Source organism: Scyliorhinus torazame, chromosome 17 (assembly GCF_047496885.1).
Source record: "Scyliorhinus torazame isolate Kashiwa2021f chromosome 17, sScyTor2.1, whole genome shotgun sequence".
NCBI lineage: Eukaryota > Metazoa > Chordata > Chondrichthyes > Carcharhiniformes > Scyliorhinidae > Scyliorhinus > Scyliorhinus torazame.
The window spans coordinates 139,425,424-139,432,170 of NC_092723.1; positions in this window are offsets into that span (position 1 = coordinate 139,425,424).

Here is a 6,747-nt window from a genome sequence, read left to right on the forward strand (position 1 = left end):
ATTTATTGCCTATCTCTAGTTCCTATAGTAAAACATCCCAAGTTCTATACCGGGTAATCCACATTTGACAAGAAACCACATAAAATATTTGGACAAATTACTTACAAACTTGGTCACAGTCATACATTTTAAAGCACCCGTTATAAGCTTTAAGGAGGGATTTCAGAATCTTGGGCTTCAGCCAAGTCAATTTAAGGCATGGTGGGTTAAGAAATTGGGGAATAGCAAGAAGCCATTGGAGGAATGTAGAGTTCTCAGGATTGGAGGATTGCATTATAAAACTTATTACAACTCTGGAAAATATACAATAAATTGTTTTGTTTTGAGTGCAATAAGATGAAAGTGTAGTTATTTATTAATGGCCATGACATCGCTGTTTTCTTCAAATGGTACCATTGGAGAGTGAGTATTTGCAGAAAACTGACCCCCATTCCACTGCTACACTCGGAAAATCCCCTGCATTAATGCAGTGCTCCCTCGGTACTGCCTATCTACCAGTGCAGCACTCCCTCGTTAACATTGCCCCCTCAGTATTGTCTGTGCCAGTGCAGTGCTCCCTTGGAAATTCCCTCCGTTAATGCAGCGTTCCCTCGATACTGCCCGTCTGCCAGTGCAGTACTCCCTTGGTACTGCCCATCTGCCAGTGTAGTACTCCCTTGGTACTGCCCTTCTGCCAGTACAGTACTGTTGCTCTTATTAGCCTTAGTTTTATTAGCTCTAATTCTGTCACCTTTGCTCACGAGTCGCCAGGTATCTTTCTGATACCGCCACGTGGTTCTAGCTCAAGTTATGATTAATAATACAGCACACCGCTTAGTAAGAGTTAAAACAACGATCATTTTTATATATATATATATATATATATATATACACACAGCAATAAATACTTACACAATAATCCTACTGTCTATATCAAAACCTACCACTACTGGCCAATACTTAACTTTAGGAATGGCCCACCAGGTCAGGGAAACGAATGGCTTATTGAATTGGGTCTGGCCTGCGGGATTCAAAGGCTGATACAGGTCGATGGCTAGGAGTGTCTATCTGGTAGCGATCGCTGGAGTCAAGCTTACTTGTTTCTTTGTCGAAGGTTCTTGCGAAGGTTGCGAGCAGGAAGAGAAGGGTCGATCTGAACTTGGCCCCTATTCTTATAGTTAGCTAGGGTCTTCCCGCCTCTCGGGGCGGACCTTGACCCTGGTTCCAAGTGATTGGACTTGGTCCCAATCACTCGGCTCGATATGCTCCAATAATGGGGCATTCCTTGATCGGGAGGGGGGGTTGCCCACCTTTCTTTGTGTTAGCCTCTCTTGGTGCCGAGAGGTCTGGAGTAGCTTTACAAATGCTAATGTATAGCAATTGTTCCCGGGGATGGCTGTTCACTATGCAGATGGCTGGATTGTTGTGATGTTAAAGGTTGCATGATTTGATCAGTCTGGCTTCCCCCAGAGGCAAAAACACTGTTTTACCTGCAGCCTTCCGTTTGAGTCCTGTTGGCTGATTTTCCCATCAGCCTCTGCCGTTCGCCATTTTGGATCGGGGTTTTGGCCAAATTAATCGGGAATCAGCCATTTTAGGTGGCTACAGTACTCCCTCGGTATTTGCTCATTGAAGGCACTATTGACACAGATCTGAGGCTCTTAAGCCAAACAATATTGCAATAAAGCAGGTACTTAAAAAAATGTTAAAACATTTTTTAAAGTACCCAATTTTTTTTCCAATTGAGGGGCAATTTAGCGTGGCCAATCTACCTACCCTGCACATATTTCAGTTATGGTGGAGAGACCCAAGCAGACACGGAGAATGTGCAAGCTTCACAGGGACAGTGACCTGGGGCCGGGATTGAACCCAGGTCCTTGGCGCCGTGAGGCAGCAGTGATATCCACTGCGCTGCCATGCTGCCCTCCCTTTAACATTCTTAATTCCCTCTCAGCCTTTATCAATTACTCAGTATTGTTCCTCTCCCCACAATTTCCAGTTCCAAATCTCAGCTTTGCTAAGAAGCCAAAAGGTTAGTGTTTGTGCGACTGGAGTTAATGTGGTACCTAAATGTAGGATAAATTGATCCTGTACTGTATATAGGATACATTAAACAGAGCCTTTGGTGTGGATATAAATTACCATGTTCCCAATTGTCTAACTCGGAACCACCTCCAAAAATCCAATGTCCATGTTTTAATTATTTTACAGTAATTTTACAATAACTTCGCATGTAATTATTTTATATATTTTAAAAAAAATTTTGATTACCCAATTATTTTTTCCAATTAAGGGCAATTTAGTGTGGCCAATCCACCGACTCTGCACATTTTTGGGTTGTGGGGGCGAAAGCCACGTAGACACGGAGAATGTGCAAACTCCACACGGACAGTGACCCAGATCCGGGATCGAACCTGGTACTTCAGTGCCGTGAGGCAGCTGTGCTAACCCTAGGCCACTGTACTGCCCTATTATTTTATATTTTTGACCTGTAAGGGTCTTCTCCATCTATTTCCTGACCACTAGATTAACTTATCCCTCTCCCCAAGAAATTGCTTTATCATAAGGTCATGAAGGTCTCTGTCAACTCAAGATTGATCCCGGGAGATTGCTTTTGGGGCTGCCTCCTAATATTGCTCAATCTGCATGGGACCACAGGGATCATAGTTCAGGTAATGCTACTCGGGCAAACCCCCTCACATAGGAACAGAGGAATCGGAGCAGGAGTAGGCTTTTCTACAAGCTTGCTCTACCATTCAACTAGATCATGGCTGATCTCCTCAGTGCCATTATCCCCATATCACTTGATATTTTAATATCTCGAAATCTGCCAATCTTTGTCTAAATAGACTGAGCCTCCACAGTCCACTGAGGTAGATAATTCCAAAGATTCACCACCAGAGTGAAGAAATTCCTGCTTACCCCAGTCCTAAATTGCCTACGTCTTTTTCTGAGAAATAGAACATCATTCCTTCAATGACACTGGGTCAAAATCCTAGAACTCTCTCCTTAATAGCACAGTGTACATACACCCCATGGATTGCAGCGGTACAAGTAGGCAGCTCACCACCACCTCTTTTTTAAAAAAAATATATTTTATTCACATTTTTCGGCCAAACAAAACAATACAAAGGTTTTCCTTTTTACAACAATAAAACAATATAAATAACAGTGACCGTTTTAACAAATAAATAATAAACTAAATGGCAACTGCCATAACAAAAATAATAACTCTCCAGAAATAAAATCAAACAATCCAATATACATAACCAAGTACAAATATCGATACAAAAACACCCCTGAGGACCCACCCGAGCCCTCTGCCCCTCCCCCCCCTCCCCCCTGGGTTGCTGCTGTTACCTTCCCATTTCCTTTATCGTTCTGCGAGGTAGTCAATGAACGGTTGCCACCGCCTGGTGAACCCTTGAGCCGAACTCCTTAGTGCGAACTTTATCTGTTCTAGTTTTATAAACCCTGCCATGTCATTTATCCAGGTCTCCACGCCCGGGGGTTTGGCTTCCTTCCACATAAGCAATATCCTTCGCCGGGCTACTAGGGACGCAAAGGCCAAGACATCAGCCTCTTTCGCCTCCTGCACTCCCGGCTCTTCTGCAACCCCGAATATAGCCAACCCCCAGCCTGGCTCGACCCGGACCCCCACCACCTTCGAAAGCACCTTTGCCACCCCCACCCAGAACCCCTGCAGTGCCGGGCATGACCAAAACATGTGGGTGTGGTTTGCTGGGCTTCTCGAGCATCTCCCACACCTATCCTCTACCCCGAAAGATTTACTGAGCCTTGCTCCGGTCATATGCGCCCTGTGTAAAACCTTGAATTGTATCAGGACGACGAGTTTACCCTACGTAGGGCATCAGCCCACAGCCCCTCCTCAATCTCTTCCCCCAGCTCTTCTTCCCATTTCCCCTTCAGCTCATCCACCATGATCTCCCCCTCATCCCTCATTTCCCTGTATATATCCGACACCCTACCATCCCCCACCCATGTCCCTGAGATCACTCTGTCCTGCACCTCATGCGTCGGGAGCTGCGGGAATTCCCTCACCTGTTGCCTCGCAAAAGCCCTCAGTTGCATATACCGAAATGCATTCCCTTGGGGCAACCCATATTTTTCCGTCAGCGCTCCCAGACTCGCAAACGTCCCGTCTACTAACAGATCTCTCAGTTGCACAACCCCAGCTCTCTGCCATGCTCCAAATCCCCCATCTATTCTCCCCGGGACAAACCTATGATTATTTCTTATCGGGGACCGCACCGAGGCTCCCGTCCTTCCCCTATGTCGTCTCCACTGCCCCCAAATTTTTAGAGTTGCCACCACCACTGGACTTGTGTATTTCTTCGGGGAGAACGGCAACGGCGCCGTCACCAGTGCTTGTAGGCTGGTTCCTTTGCAGGACGCCATCTCCAATCTCTTCCACGCCGCTCCCGCCCCTTCTCCCATCCACTTACACACCATTGAGATATTGGCGGCCCAGTAGTATTCACTTAGGCTCGGTAGTGCCAGCCCCCCCTATCCCTGTTACGCTGCAAGAACCCCCTCCTCACTCTCTGGGTCTTCCTGGCCCACACAAAACTCATGACACTTTTCTCAATTTTCTTGAAAAAAGCCTTCGTGACCATCACCGGAAGGCACTGAAACACAAAAAGGAATCTCGGGAGGACTACCATTTTGACCGCCTGCACCCTACCCACCAGTGACAGGGGCACCATGTCCCATCTCTTAAAATCCTCCTCCATCTGTTCCACCAATCTTGCTAAATTAAGCCTATGTAAGGTTCCCCAACTCCTGGCTATCTGAATCCCTAAGTACCGGAAACCTTCCTCAGCGGTAAATCATCTATTCCCCTGCTCTGCTCCCCCGGATGCACCACAAACAACTCACTCTTCCCCATATTCAATTTGTACCCCGAAAATTCCCCAAACTCCCTGAGTGTCTGCATTATCTCAGGCATCCCCTCCACTGGGTCCGCAACATACAGCAATAAATCATCTGCATACAAAGATACCCGGTGTTCTTCTCCTCCCCTGAGTACTCCCCTCCACTTCCTGGAGCCCCTCAGTGCTATGGCCAGGGGCTCAGTCGCCAATGCAAACAGTAATGGAGACAGGGGACACCCCTGCCTCGTCCCTCTATGAAGACGGAAGTAGTCAGACCTCTGCTTGTTCGTGACCACACTCGCCACCGGGGCCCTATACAGCAGCTGTACCCATCCAATAAACCCTTCTCCAAAACCAAATCTCCTCAGCACCTCCCACAGATAATCCCACTCCACTCTGTCGAATGCTTTCTTGGCGTCCATCGCCACCACTATCTCCGCCTCCCCCTCTGGTGGGGGCATCATCATTACCCCTAGCAACCTCCGTATGTTCGTGTTCAGCTGTCTCCCCTTTACGAACCCAGTTTGATCCTCGTGGACCACCCCCGGGACACAGTCCTCTATCCTCGTCGCCATCACCTTGGCCAGGAGCTTAGCATCTACATTTAAAAGGGAAATGGGCCTGTAGGACCCACACTGCAGCGGGTCTTTATCCTTCTTCAAAAGGAGTGATATAGTCGCCTCCGACATAGTCGGGGGCAACTGCCCCCATTCCCTGGCCTCATTAAAGGTTCTCGTCAAAAGCGGGGCCAGTAGGTCCATATATTTCCTATAAAACTCCACCGGGAATCCATCCGGTCTTGGGGCCTTCCCCGCCTGCATGCTCCCAATCCCTTTTACCACCTCCTATATCCCAATCTGTGCTCCCAGTCCCGCCCTCTCCTGCTCCTCCACCCTCGGGAATTCCAGCTGATCCAGGAAACACATCATTCCCTCCTTCCCTTCCGGGGGCTGAGCCTTATATAACCTCTCATAGAATGCCTTGAACACCCCGTTCACTCTCTCCGCTCCCCGTTCCATCTCTCCCTCCTCATCTCTCACCCCACCTATCTCCCTCGCTGCTCCCCTCTTCCTCAGTTGGTGGGCCAGTAGCCGACTCGCCTTCTCTCCATACTCGTACTGTACACCCTGTGCCCTCCGCCACTGTGCCTCTGCCTTACCTGTGGTCAGCAGGTCAAATTCCACATGTAACCTTTGTCTTTCCCTGTACAGTCCCTCCTCCAGTGCCTCTGCATATTGCCTGTCCACCCTCAAAAGTTCTTTCAACAATCGCTCCCTTTCTTTACCCTCTTGCTTCCCTTTATGTGCCCTTATGGATATCAGTTCCCCTCTGACCACCGCCTTCAACGCCTCCCAGACCACTCCCACCTGAATCTCTCCATTGTCATTAAGCTCCAAGTACCTTTCAATACACCCCCTCACCCTTAAACATACCCCCCTCATCCGCCAATATGCCCATATCCATTCTCCAGAGTGGGTGCTGTTCTTTTTCCTCTCCTACCTCCAGGTCTACCCAATGTGGAGCTTGGTCCGAAATGGCTATGGCCGTATATTCCGTCCCTGTCACCTTCGGAATCAGAGCCCTTCCCCAGACAAAAAAGTCTATCCATGAGTATACTTTGTGAACATGGGAGAAAAATGAGAACTCCTTACTCCTAGGCCTACTAAATCTCCGGGGGTCTACCCCTCCCATCTGCTCCATGAAGTCCTTGAGCACCCTGGCCGCTGCCGGCCTCCTCCCGGTCCTGGACCTCGACCGGTCCAGCCCTGGATCAAGCACCGTATTGAAGTCTCCCCCATTACCAACTTTCCCGCCTCCAGGTCCGGGATACGTCCCAACATGCGCCTCATAAAATTTGCATCATCCCAGTTCG